Here is a 14,129-nt window from a genome sequence, read left to right as displayed (position 1 = left end):
TATTTAAACTGGCAAATGCTTTTCTCTGATCTCCATTGTGTAAATGTTAATAAATACAGAATTAGTTAATAAAAAAATTCTCTAACAGCAGTGACTGAGGAAGATGTTCGGTGCTGAATACTATAAATGTGGTGTATCTGAAAGGTTCTGCACTTTACAGTTTGCACGATAGTCAATTGTATGAGAACTGCTGATCAGGGCCCGAACCTCCGATTCACCACCTGAGGCGAGCCATGAGTCAGCCATGGGAGCACAGGTGAAGGCAATTCACGTGTGCTACCGGAAGGGGTGGAGCCTGGCTGCACCTCTCCTAGATCCCATTTAAGTGCTGAATGCCACTGAGGAAAGCTCTTTTTCTGGAGATTGCTCCTTGTGGAATCTTACTGCGGGCCTATGACACTGATGAGCATTTCCATTTATTCTGATTATCTTTCCACTGTGATAATCTTACTATGCCTAACCTCTGTACACCTACTGATTGTACACCTATTGATTGCACAATTATATACCTATTGATTGTACAGTCAATACACAAGCCAGAATTTAGACAAGGGAACTCCATTATGTCATCAGATCTATACCTCTGCTCTTTTCAGATCTGCTTTCTGAAGAGCCTTCAAAGACTTTGCACAGTTCATTTGCCAATGATTTAATACACAGTTTTACCATTTCCCTTGAAAGACTGTTTCATATAATTGTTACTCATAAACTAAAGAGGAATTTATAATTGGATAGAGTTCTCTATCCAAGACCATCACACTCCATATACTAATTTCTGTATGTTGATCAGTACAGTTTGAGTGCTTCTGTAATATTCATTCAGCATCTCTTGTTATACATTCTGGCATGAAACACTGTAAGCAATTCCTCTTCTTCATGCCTTAGAAATCTTCTCAGGCAATTGTATTCTTTATAACCATCACTTTGCATGAGGCAGATTAGCACTGCACTGAAAAAAACCACACAATACTGAAAAAGGAATCCATAACATACTCGATCCTATTGTTTCAGCTTAATGTCCTGCAACGTATATGGTGAAGAATACCTCCTGAAGCAAAAAGAGATATTTTACTGTTTTTGTGGGAAATCAGTGATCTTATATTCCGCAAGATATATGAGTAGTGGAGAATATCAGTTTTAGTGATACTAAGAGAGTCACAAGGGACGTGTGTTTGTGCTTGCAATAGCTTATTAGATTGGGGTTGTACCTATCTTACATTAAGGAAAACAGAGAAGATTATTATAAAGCATGACAGACTTAACATTAAATACCTTGCTACTCAAGCCTCCTGCACCTGGGATTTTGCTTTTTAAGAATAATGCCCTAAGCCATTTTGGAGAGATGCCAACTGTCTGATACCCTTTGTCCAAAACCAACTGTAGATTTCTAACAAGGAAAGACACTAAAAGTCAAGATCCCTTCTCTTTTTACAATATCTTTAAAGTCCTTTTTTTTCCCTACAGTTCCACAGAAACTTAAGACAAATGAAGTCAGCACAATGGAGAACAGAGGAATCATGTTTAGGGTATGAGCATTAAGCACAGCCTACAGTGAAAACAGTACGTGAGCATGCAACTTCTGTTCACGTGAGAGCATGAGAAAGGAATGGCAGGCCTTAAACAATGAACACACACACACACACACACACACACACACACAAAATATTTCCTCAGCTCAAAAATGTATTTACTACTGTTGATGAGTTTTGGTAATTGCACAGAGGTATTTCAGTAGGCACTTGTAGTCTTTAAAAATGAGGGCAATTTCACTTCTTTTTGACTAACCTATTTAATTCATGTCTTGAGAGCCTTAAAATCTCGCATCATAATTTTTGCAACAAGAAAGAAATCATCTTGTGGTCCAATGAACACAGGGTTTTCTTCTCCCAGTAGTTCCCGTTTCTCCCATCAGAGACTGCAGGCAAAACACTATTACTACCCTAAAAAATCCACCTGCTGATCATTTGGAGAAAGGAAGCTGTAGCTTTGTCAGATGTGTCACCAGAAGGAATGCTCTGAGTGGACCAGATTACATACTTTTCATGTACAAGGAAGAAAAACCCCTGAAAATGGTTTCTTCTGAGGTGGAGAAGCGTCATGTTGCCACCTTCTATCACTGCATTCAAGATCTATGACCCAGTTCATCCTACTATAATAGAGAGACAGAGTAGCTAGAACATAAGACAGGAATCAGCTGTAAATGGTAACATTGACTTCCTGCAGGTTTGGCCATACCAAAACAGATATGGAACTCAGAACTCAGTTGTTTTTTAAATCCTAGGTGACTGAAAATCTGGTTTAGTGCTCAGCACCTAGCTGCTGTCTCCCTCTACTCATAATTTAGGAGGCCCAAATTAAAGTAAGTGCCAGAAGCCTACAGAGGTGCTTAACTTCACACAGAGCTTTAAGATTATGGAAAGCCTATTTTAATTTAGCCTTGGTTTTCCCTGTTTCATCTCCCATGTGTTTATGACATCCATGTGGAAAGAAAAAAAAAACCCTAACTCAATGATTTAGGATTTTTTCATTAACATCTGTATAATACAAAACATACAAAAATGATCTTAGTGAGGCCCGCAAGCCATGCTGCCTCCTTCCTTCTGTAAGACAAGGAAGTTAAGCTCTTGAACCATCTTTCTCCCAGTGGCACAGCTGCTACAGGCAGAAATAAGTCTGTATCAGCACAGATATTGCCACATGTTGGCCAAAGCACTGCTCTTAGAAATACTGAACGTACCATGGCAATACTGAACGTACCATACCTTAACCAGAGAAAGGCCTTCAGCACACATTTTGCTTTTCCTGCATGAGCTAGACCAAATTGAAAGCATCTCCATCTGTGCTTAAAAAACAAGTTCTCCCCTGCACTTGGAACAATAACCCAAGCAGATGAAGCTACCCTTAGGTACAGAAAGTATCCCCTGAGGTCTAGACAAGGACAGCCATTTCTTCTGGCACCCCATCATCCTCTGTATTATAGCTCTTATTCTGAGGTGCTGACAAGAAAAGACACACCAGTGAAAGCTTAAGATCCCATACCACGCACTTAGAAGTTAAACACTGCCAAACCTAATTCATAACGCACATCTCTTTCTCAATATTGCCTTTAATGTCTGATGGGTAAAATGCTGAGTTCCATCTTGCTAGAAGATACAGGTTGTTTTTTCTTGCATATTAGTGTGATGTCTTCATGTTACTGTACAAAAGTTTCCTGTCACGATTCATTACATTTTTACTTTGGCATCTATCTTTAATACACAAAAACACAAATAACGGCTGACAGGTTGTAATCTAAGAGAATTACTGAACCATACTTAGAAGAACGTCATCTTTCAAACAAGTTTTAGCTTTGGATTTAGCTTGTCCAAGCACTTTAAAGAGGATTTTTCTCCAGGCAAAATGTTAAAAGCTGTTTTTGAATAGACATATGGCCATACAGTTGCCCGCAATTACTGAATATTTTAGTAGTCTGGTTCAATTTAATTTTTGCAAAATATTTTTAGATGTAAAACTCTAAACCTCAGAAATGAAAGTCAGATAGCAGTGTTGTCTACAAATATAAAGTGTAATAGGCTCCAGTCCTGAAAGACAGTAATTGAAAGTCCTAGTAATGACTGCCATCACCAAATGAGTATTTTCAGACAGTTATATGTTGGTTGCCTGACATAACATTCCCTTCCCCTGCGCTCAGAATAAGGAAAGGATTCAGTCGGAGATCGCTGTGAAAGAAGACAGTAACTTTCCTTCAGCAATGAGCAGAATGTGTTATGGGATCCCTCTTGCAAGATGGAGGCCCTAGTCATGATCCATATGGTGTGAAAGTCCTGGCAACAGTTTCACCATTTGGGCTAAATATCAACCTGAAAAATGCTTTTGACAAACCAGCCTCTGGCTGCAGTAGGAAGGACAGGGAGCTTATTCAGCCTCTGCTTGCTGCGTATGTTTTTCACGAACACATGGAAAACTGAACTCTGAGACAGAAAGCAGTTTATTTTGCTAGAAGGTATCCTCATTGCAATCCCTTTGCACCTTTCCCATTAGAGTCAACTAATCTATTCACAGACAAGTGAAGAGACGGACAGCTTCAAGTGGATGTTAGTGATATTAAGGAAGTTTACAGTGAATACAAATATAAAATTAGAAAGAAAAAAAGATGTTTATAATAACTCTTTTATAAAACCATCTTTTACAATTGGCAATACGTATGAATTAATTTTAGGAAGCTAAACACTTGTCATTTTGTGTTCCAGACACAAACACCATTTAGGAATTCAGTTTAACATATCTCATGAAACAACCGACCTCAGAAACGCTGACTCATGAGATTGAGGTTATGGGAAGTACCAAGAAGAAGAAATCAATCTCACTTCCATTTACATGTTTGTCTCCTTCTATTTTTACATTCTCCTTCTCTTGGCTCATCGACTTTAATCTGGGACCTGACTGATCAAATGTTATGCCTCGTATCTTCATTGTGAGGTTAATGGATATTGCACTACAGTATACGGCATCGATTGACAGTAATCAATGACTGAGAACTGCTACATAACCATGGGAAATGTACCTTTTTTTTGCCTGCAGCACATCAATAACACATTTTACACAGCAAACCAAACACTCCACTGTACTGTCCAAAGAGAACCTTGCCCTGTAACTCTCAGAACTATTTCTACTTAGATACAGTGCTTGGGTAAAAAGTCTCCTCACCTGCACTAAAACAGGATTGTTTATTTTCTTGGTGGTGGTGGTTTAAAAAAATTTTTTTGTTTTAACTTCCCCACGTTTATTTGCAATAGTTGTATTCTTGCTTATTTTACATCTACAAAGACTGTTGTGTTCTGTTTTTTATTGTATAGATTATGCAATGCAGTAATAAGAGGAAAAGGTATGTATTTTGTAGACTAAATGGCAATAGTTTCACATATGCAACTATTCCCTCTTTTTTTTTTTTCATTTGTTTGTTTGATTCTGTTAGGCTTTTCATTACTCACGTCATCTCTGCATTTACTATTACTTAATGCTTAATGTTAAATAGGTGTCTTGATTATGACACTTAAGATTAATAACTGGCTGGAAGCTAAAAGCAAAGAAACTATCTGAAGTTCCTGAATTCCTAAGCAACGAGTCTATAGCATTAGAAAGGGTGAAGAAAACATGGCAGCATTCTATTATAGATACAATACCAGTCTGGGTCTGAGCCAGTTGATGTCTATGACAAGGGTCACCTGTGAGGCATACAAGAGTCTTGCTTCAGTGACATAACACCACACGATCAGAGAACAGAAATCAGGGTCATGAAGTGGAGATAAAGGGCAGATGTAGGCCCAAGTTAGGCACTTCTGTGCAACTAGGACATGGCCCTCAGGTACATTGGGCCTGAAACTGAGAAGCCTTCTCAGATTCCATGCTTGGGATCTAAAGAATGACTTAGGAATCAAAGAGAGAAAGGCTGGTCTCAAGAAATCTACGCAGAATCACTTCCCTGCTCCCAGAAAGATAACAAATCAAAGCTGGTATATATTTCCTCAGCCAGTGAAAAAATTTCAAAGCTAGATGTGACACCTTCCTTAGGTAACATATTCCTCAAATCTAACCAAAATTACCAGGGTTGCAAATGGCATTTTTTTCAATCCTCAGTGGAAATGCAGAATAATTAACCACTCTTGTGTATTAGAATACAGTTTATTCTCTTTTATAGACGGAGATTTGCCAAGCTCAATTTCTGTAATTAGCACTTTGAGTTGCTCACTTGTAGCAATCTCTCCAGCTCCAGCTGGCTTCCAAGCACACACTTCCAGCTTCACCCTTTGCTCACACATGAAGACAGCAATGGGCAAGCAGGATCTTCTGGTGTAGCAGGAAAAGGCAGCTGGATATTAATTCTATCCTTTCACAGGACACTCTGTGAATTCTTGTTTTACTTAAACATACTCTAATCCTGCAATTTTTATCAAGTTTTTTTGCTACATTTTTTCACTTGCTTTCCAACTGATTATCTCCAGTTTGTCTATATGTTTCTTTAACACATATAAAACTCACTGAAAAATTCAGGCCAGGTGTTTATCACAGTAGAACTGGACAAAATAATTAACTGTCATCCTCTCATATACAATATCATAAGTAATTAGTGCCAGAATGACATATTCACATTTCAATATTTTGTCACATCACTGACTCACATTCATTTTCTAATTTGCAGATACACTTTCTATCTGAATTATTCCCCACTTTCTATCATTGAATTATATTTTCATCCCCGACTATATTGGGTTGTGCTCCTTTTGATTCTTTTATTTTGATTTCTGAACAGCTTGCCAGCTTGCTCAGACTTCTTTTGAATTTAGTTCTAGCTCGATCTGCCTAATGATGTACTAAAAAGTTTGCAGATGATACCAACTCCATAAATCAAACTTTTCAGATTCCTAAACCAATTCTCAACTGAAAAACACCTTTTTTATTTCATTTTTGAATATACAGCAATTCTGCACACACCAAAACTTTAAAGTGCCTGTGACGAAAAAAAAAAAGGACTATTTAGCTGATGGTTCTACTCAGCTGTAATCTTCTATTTTCTCCTCGTGATTTGTTTCTTTAGTTCTCATGTGACACAGACAAAACATTCAAATTCAACTCTTACGGGAATGGAAACATAAGGACAAAAATCTTCAAGGCACATTGGGTTAACCTTTAAAATTAAAGTGCGAGCTAACAACTGTAAGTCATTTCATCGAGTTCATTTTCATTAATCTAAACCAAATCTATCCTGTTGTGCATTCTTGCAGTGTGCAATGGTGCACATTAGAAGCAAAACGTGTCTGAAACACTAGTGTACTAACACAGTACTGCTGAGGAGTTGCTGAGATCAACAGCTAAACTTCAAAGTCCAGGTAACTTTTCCATTTGAAAGGCCACTGTCAGCTATATACTTTGATATAAGAAAAGCCAAGTGCCTGTTAATAAGGGTTTGCTCTATTTTGTGCCATGATTATGGTGAAATTCTGGAATGAAAATATGCAGATTTCATCTGATTCTATTTTATAATGCTAAGTGCATTTCTCTATGCCCATCATTGTCGTCTGGTGTGTGCACGTGTGCCCATTTCACTGCCATCTTTACTTCTGTAAAGACATTTACATGACTCTTTTCATACAATTTAAAAACCTTATTGGTGGATTAGTTGGAACTGTTGGAGGCATTGGTGACTGCAGCCACAAACTGTCTTTTTTCTCTTCTGCAGATGTCATATATGTCATCCCATATGACATACATTTTACTGACACAGTTTAAGTTTTATTTGGTAAACAAACCATACAGTGCCAGTTGAGTCCGGTGATTTACATTATGTAAAAACAGAACATCTTAAGCAACACATGTGCAATAAAAGCAAACAGATGTTTGCAGTCTAAGCACTGCACTAATAGTGGTGGTATGGCAACGTATCAAAGGCAAAACACAACGTATCCAGAATTGCCCACTGGAGTGTTAAGCACAGCTGCATAACTTTGAAACAACAACCAATAGGATATCCCAAACCGCTCTGTGGCATGCTGCCATACTTAAGGTAAGAATTTGTAATTAACTGCTAATACCTAAACTCCTCAACTAAAACGGCGTGGAATTTCTTGCGAATGAGACAACAAAGATATGAACCATGTAGTAAAGCCATTGCTTGTTTTACAGCATTAACATAGCAGGGACACAACTGTTGTTTCATACCTAGAGGAATTAAATGTGCCCTAAAAAATCTACTTCAGGAGGCCTGAGGTTTCATATGGAATTTTCCAGGCTGGGCAGCTACAAAGCAGAAATGTTAGAAACGCAGCAGCAGGAGCCCATGCATTGCTGGAAGAGCATGGGGGACAAGTTGTGACACTTACAGGCTGACATCCTATCAGTTCTGTAATCCCGTGCATTAGAAACAGTGCTGTTGTCAGCCTGTTGGAATGGCTGAAGTTATGCACAAGGTGTCAAAAATGTCATTTTGCTCATGCCATTGAACGTAAACTTCACTAAATCCTAAATGGAGCTGAAGTTATGTACAACTTCATAGAAAGACATCTAACAAAAGCAATGGCTCTTCCTAAATCTGGCATCCAGAGGACCAATGGCAAAACTGCCACTGAGTGAAAACACAGGAAAAAGATGAAATTGAACATCCAGTGCTAGAAGGAGTTTTACAAAATCTTGTAAAAAAATGAATTGTTCAAGGAAAATGCTACAAGTTTTAACTGAGATAGATAAAAGCAATAACCTGTTGTTTCACCCTATGGACACAGTATCACATGAGAATAATACCCTTTTTTACTAACAAATTGAGCAGAGAATTTAGGAACATATGAATCTGAGTATGTGTTAAAATCCTAGACGAAGATACCTTGGGAAACATATCTGTTTATGTATAGATATTCAACTTCAAGTATGTCCACGAATATTTTGCTGAGCATATAATACACATATCATGCATTTAACAAAATGGAACTGCACAAGATGCACCAAGAAGCATCTCTGTACCCCCTCAGCTATCTGCTACGTCATCAAAAATGAGATTCCATGCCAGTATTTTTAATGAAAGAAAAAAAACCAACAGAAACAGTAAGGAAATATTTTCTAAGAAGTTGGTAAACTCAGATTCTAAAACAAGTTGCATATTTTCAATGTCTTCCTATATGAGTCTATAAAGTAGTTTGTATTCCAAAACTGTAATTTTGATAAGTAGTTCTGAAGTGTAACTTGGAAATAACACAGAAACAAATGAATTCAAAACACAAGCCTGCAGAAAGCAGACTGTTAGACTGTTTTTGAGATAACACAAGACTGGAGAATCTGGGGAGTTTAATCCTCAGCCCAGTAGTTTTCTGAACTTTTCAGACTGAATAAACATACAAGAAGTATGAGAAAACTGCAGTTCCACATCTTTATCACAGATTTGTCATGCTTTATGTTTCTCAACCCTTTTTAATTAAAATACTTCCATTTTTTGTTTCCTAAACAATTCAGTTACACATTAGTGAATAAATACACAGATGCTGCAGACTTCATTTTTCAATCCAGGATCCAGCTCAACATCCTCTGATCTGACAAAGCGCAGCTTTACACTGCCCAGCTTTTAGCCTCCCAAGCTAAAAGCATTCACATGGCTCCCAGGAACCCACGTGCACAGAAGCTGCAATATGAGGCTATGCTAAAGGCTTCTAACTGGTAACACAGTGTCTCAATTTTAGGTTGTGGTTGCAGACTGTGGTCATCCTACTTTATCCTCAAACTCGGTGGCACAGCGGAGACAAGCCAGATGCTGGGGAAAGAGGACAGCAGCTGGTCTAGATAAAGCAGGTCAGAATTGGAGTTATGTTTTTAACTTTAAACTCCAGATACATCTACTCATAGTTGGAACAAGAGGGAGACAGAAGTAAATGTCACACAACACGCACCTCTTCTGGATCATGGGATCTCTAGACAGAAAAATTAGGCAGATGTATCAGGTTGCCCTTCCTATGCTGCCTTATCATTGGTCTTCAAAGCAAAGATTTAAGTGCATGCAAAATAATTAATGCTACAGAAGAACAGCTCACACCTCACTCTGGACTTCCATCTCCGCCTTGCATTATTCCCAGATTCCTTCCATACAGCTCCTAAACTGCGGAGGGCAGTTTTCACTTAGACATGTGTTTCAGGGGAAATAAGGAATTTCCCAAGGTCACTTTAGGGCAGTGAAATCACACATGCCATATAAAAAACTTGCACTGTAGAATGATAGCATAATGGGGTGGTAAAGCCTTTAACAAAACCCTAAAGAGAGCATGCAACTAATACAGCATGGTCATTTGTTATTTCTAGCTCTCCAGTTACACCTTTGAAAACCAGTGTTTCTTTTTATTGGAAAAATGATAAGAGGTATCAGAAAAAAAGCATGATGTGTCTAGCTTCCTCTTGCCAATGTGTAGGGTCACTCAGCTTCAAATTGCACACAAGTCAGAAAAAGAAAATAAATACATGCAGTGATTGTTCTGTTTAAGTCTAGAAATCATATAAACCATTTTTCTATTTGTAGGATGAACAGGTTATAAAATGTAAAAAATGTTAAGACATTTACAATTTTCACTTCTAAACAACAACAAAAAAAGTAATAATGTATGCTAAATACATCAAGCATTCACTCTTTTGAAAGCAGCAAATGGGTAAAACTTCTCGTGAATTTAACCTATCTTATAATAGAGACAAAAAAAAATGGATTTGGTCCAAGTAATCAAAGGTTGACATAGCCAGAAATAATTCGGTGCTTCTTACCTCAGGCATACAAACAAAAATTCCAGTTCAGTCATGCATTAAACTTCAGACTGTCACATTCAAATATTTCTGTTTCACGTCAGTCTCGTCTCAGTTACACAACTAAGGACGGTACTACAGCCTTATGCACAAACTTGCTGCACCTTTGCCTAGGTTCAGAGTATTCATTTCCAAACTATGCAGTCCAGTATAACACCATTGCTGCACTGTGAACTACTAAAACTGATATCAAATAACCCTTGATTAAATGAAAAATTAATCTTTAAATGGGGTTATAATGAATGCTAGCCCCTGAATGCTAGCCCTTTTTCTTAATTAGCGGATGAAACACATCACCTATTAACATGGACATGAGACAAATGTCTAGGGCAGGAGGATCATTTGCCAGAGCTCAGGAAGGAGAGGGGTCATTGTAAAACCCAGCCATATCTACTGGATTTTGTTGTGATTTCAGATAATACACGAGATCTATCCTTCACTTTAAGTTGCTTCATCTACTTTGGAATTCTCTTCTTACTGTAAACAAGGTTAAATTTTTTTCTGGAACGTATCTCCCAGCCATATATCCTGGTCAGAGAAGGACTTGCTTTTTGTGCATCCTAGCCAACGAAAACTCATGCAATACCACATTTGCAGCACAAAGTAAAAATATATATATATATATAAAAACCAATAGTGCAGATGCTAGTTCTTGGTAGGTCCGGGTGTGATAGTGCAGGCTTTGCAACTGCCCCATTAAACATGCTTTGGGTGGCAGAGAAGGGTACAAGAAAATTTGTGGTGAAGAGCATAAGTGCCCATAGTGCCTCCCATCTCTCTGGAAGAGCCTGCAGTTGGGACCAGCCCCAGGATGGCCACACAGATGGCTGCTCAGGTCACAGAATCACTGAGGTTGGAAATGACTTCCTAGTTTATCCAGCCCAATCATCCACTTATCACCAATAGTCCTCACAAAGCCATGTCCCTCAACTCAAGGTGTAAATGCTCCTTGAATACCTCCAGGGTCAGTGACTCTACCACCTTTCTGGGCTGTCCACTCTTTTGAAAAAGTAGTATTTCCTAACATCCAGCCCGAATCTCCTTCTGCACAACTTGAGGCCATTCCCTTTAGTCCTCTCACTAGTTACAAAAGAGAAGCGGCTGTCCACCAGCTCACTGCGACCTCCCTTCAGGTAGTTATAGAGAGCAATAAGGTCTCCCCTGAGCCTTCTCTTCTCCAGACTGAATAATCCCAACTCTTCATAAGGCCTGAGCTCCAGACCCCAGATCTTGGGCTAGAGTAAGCTCGTGCCAGTCCAGAAGATTCTGTGCAGGCTTTGAATCAGAGTTCTATCTCACTTCGCACTGGGAAGCCAAAAGATCATGAACAGCTGTAACACAGCTACACACGAAACGAATGGGGGCAATGTAATTTACTAAATAGACTGGGGAGAAGATGATTAAAGAATAAGTTTATCTAGTGTCTTATCCTGCCCTTTAAATTCATAACTTAATTACTAACAACCCTGCTAAAGTCTATCCTCTGTACTCCCACTCAATTCACATTAATAAAGGTTATATTGCTCAGAGATATGGTGGATAGCACTTCCATGGAGACACTCAAGGTCAGGTTGGACTGTGCACTGCACAACCTAATCTAGCTGTAGGTGTCCCTATTCATTGCAGAGGAGTTGCACTAGGTAGCCTTTAAGGGCCCCTTTCAACTCAAATGATTCTATGATTGTATGATATGAACTGAAAATCAAAAGGATGAAAAGTGATACAAAGGATCTGTATGGTTCTGGTCCACCAGTCCTGTATTTGCTGTACTGCCTTCCACCACGACCAAAGATGTTTCAGGACAACAAACTCACTAGCTGTAGTTATGAGGCACTGTCTAGTGTTTAACTTCTTTGCTATGGTGATGCTCCTATAAAATGCTCTACTGAAACCACAGTCGTGTGTCATTCCCCTTGATAAGCATTCAAAGTCAGGAATTTAGAATTGTCTTACACATAAGTGAATGAGAATACACATCGACACAAGTGAATTACAATCCTGATGCCTCCTTAGTAATGTTGCATTACAAACTCCAAGTAGACATTCATTCATAAAAATTTAAAAAATTTATAAGGAAGAGAGTTTTTTAACAACAATAACCTTCACTCTAAGCTTTTAAGCCCTTAGCTGTAAAACTGTACTTTCATATTTTGGCTCACAGGAGAGATATGCCTGTAACTCCCATAACCAGCACATTATCATGCATGCAACCACTTAAATATGATAAACAATGAAAATTAGTGAAAAGCGGTGAAAAGCAGTGTTATGTCTACCAATTGCTAAGATCAGAAAATCATTCTGAAATTAAACTTCACCTGTTGCTGAATAGTTCTGTGTGGTTTTTCCTTGGAAGGCGCTTCTCAGAGAAATAACTCAAAGTATTCTTTCATTCCTATCTTTTATACCATAACTGCACAAAACTTGAGTGAGCTGCTGCAGTTCACACGCTGATGCTAACACTAACTGCACTGAAGGACTGCACAGCAGCAGTCTTCCAACTAGAAAGATGTTTGAGATAAGTTTTTTGCTTGACTTTTTATTATGTCTTCACCTAAATCTACAAGCAACAAACTTTTCCCCCCCTTCTTTCTCTCTCTCTGTCAGGATTTTACACAGAAACCTCCTGTAAAGGTTATCAGAATGTGTAAATATTTCCCAGGCAACACATCCTTGTTGTGAACTGGGATAATCTCTACTGTAGAAGAACAAGTTTCACTCACATTTCTTAGAATAGTACCTGCAGTTTATTTAACTCACTGAAAAAGCTGTATTGCTGCAGGAACTCCGTGTATTCCAGCAAATGGAGCCCAGCTATACTGACTGGCTGCATTCACACACATCGCAATAAAGAACACTGAGATCCCGGAAGGGCTAAAGGAGAGCACCTTTCACAAAAGGTGTGTTTCACACTATAAAGTGAAGGACTGCTTTCCAGACGTGACAGGATCATAAAATTCTGCATTTGCAGAGGTTCGTAGAGTTAAGCATCTCATCCTCATTTCCAGTCTCACATCTGCTTTCCATCAGAGATAAGAAAGTTTGATAATCTCCCCAGTAAAAAAAGAAGGTGTACATGAATTAGAAGCACACGGAACGTCAGATAAGTGAAAGTTGTGCACACAGATGTTGCTGCAAACAAGAAGCACACTTTTGCTTCGCAGCCTCTGTAAAACCCAACAAGCCATTTCAGGAGGGAGCAGCAGTTGTGGGAACAAGTCTCGCTGGCAGCCCCCCGAGCCTCTTCATTCTCTACCAGCACCACCACCCTCCCGCCACAGTGCTCCGTGCCGACATACCTGCCTCTCCATTTTTGCTCCCCTGGCTCTTTTCCTCCTCGCTTTGAAGTTAAAGAAAGAGGGATAGTCCTTCCCAGCGCAGCCCTGCTGCCGCTGCTTTTGCTGCTGCTGCTACTGCTGCTGTTGTAGTTGTTGCTGCTGCTGCCGCTGCTGCCAAGCCCTGTCCAGCCCGCGCAGTGCCGCTCGCAGGGCGCGGAGCGCTCCCCAGCCCCAGCCCCACTGCCTGGCAGGTTTCCTTATATAGGTGAACGCTAATTGCATTCCTGGTGGAAGAGGCTAGCCGGGAGAGAGCTTAACTTGGTTAACTCCACGAATACCAAATGGGACTGCCTGCCTGAAGTTTGCTTGAGTAACACTTCAGTGTCTTCAGAGGGGAGAATGGGTTCCTTGCTGCAGTTTAGCACCTATGAAGTGATTCAATTTCTTACAGCTATAGTAATATTGAGTGCTATGTCACTGTTACATTAAACACTTGATATTTTTACAAGACACCTACTTTAGCCTATACAT

The 14,129-nt window shown here is 39.2% G+C and overlaps 1 protein-coding gene across 2 annotated transcripts in view; it reads right to left on the bottom strand.

Moving 5' to 3' along the window:
- Positions 1–13,818, bottom strand: part of MID1 (midline 1) — a 248,068-nt gene extending 234,250 nt beyond the window's left edge. For both annotated transcript variants that reach the window (XM_048951145.1, XM_048951186.1), the window contains exon 1: positions 13,620–13,818. The gene's annotated coding sequence lies outside the window, so the exon portion shown is untranslated. The remainder of the gene's footprint in view (positions 1–13,619) is intronic.
- Between the last annotated feature and the right edge of the window lie 311 nt (positions 13,819–14,129).

The sequence above is a fragment of the Lagopus muta genome, chromosome 1 (genome assembly GCF_023343835.1).
Source record: "Lagopus muta isolate bLagMut1 chromosome 1, bLagMut1 primary, whole genome shotgun sequence".
NCBI classification, from domain to species: Eukaryota; Metazoa; Chordata; class Aves; order Galliformes; family Phasianidae; genus Lagopus; species Lagopus muta.
This window is presented reverse-complemented; position numbering and strand designations above follow the sequence as displayed.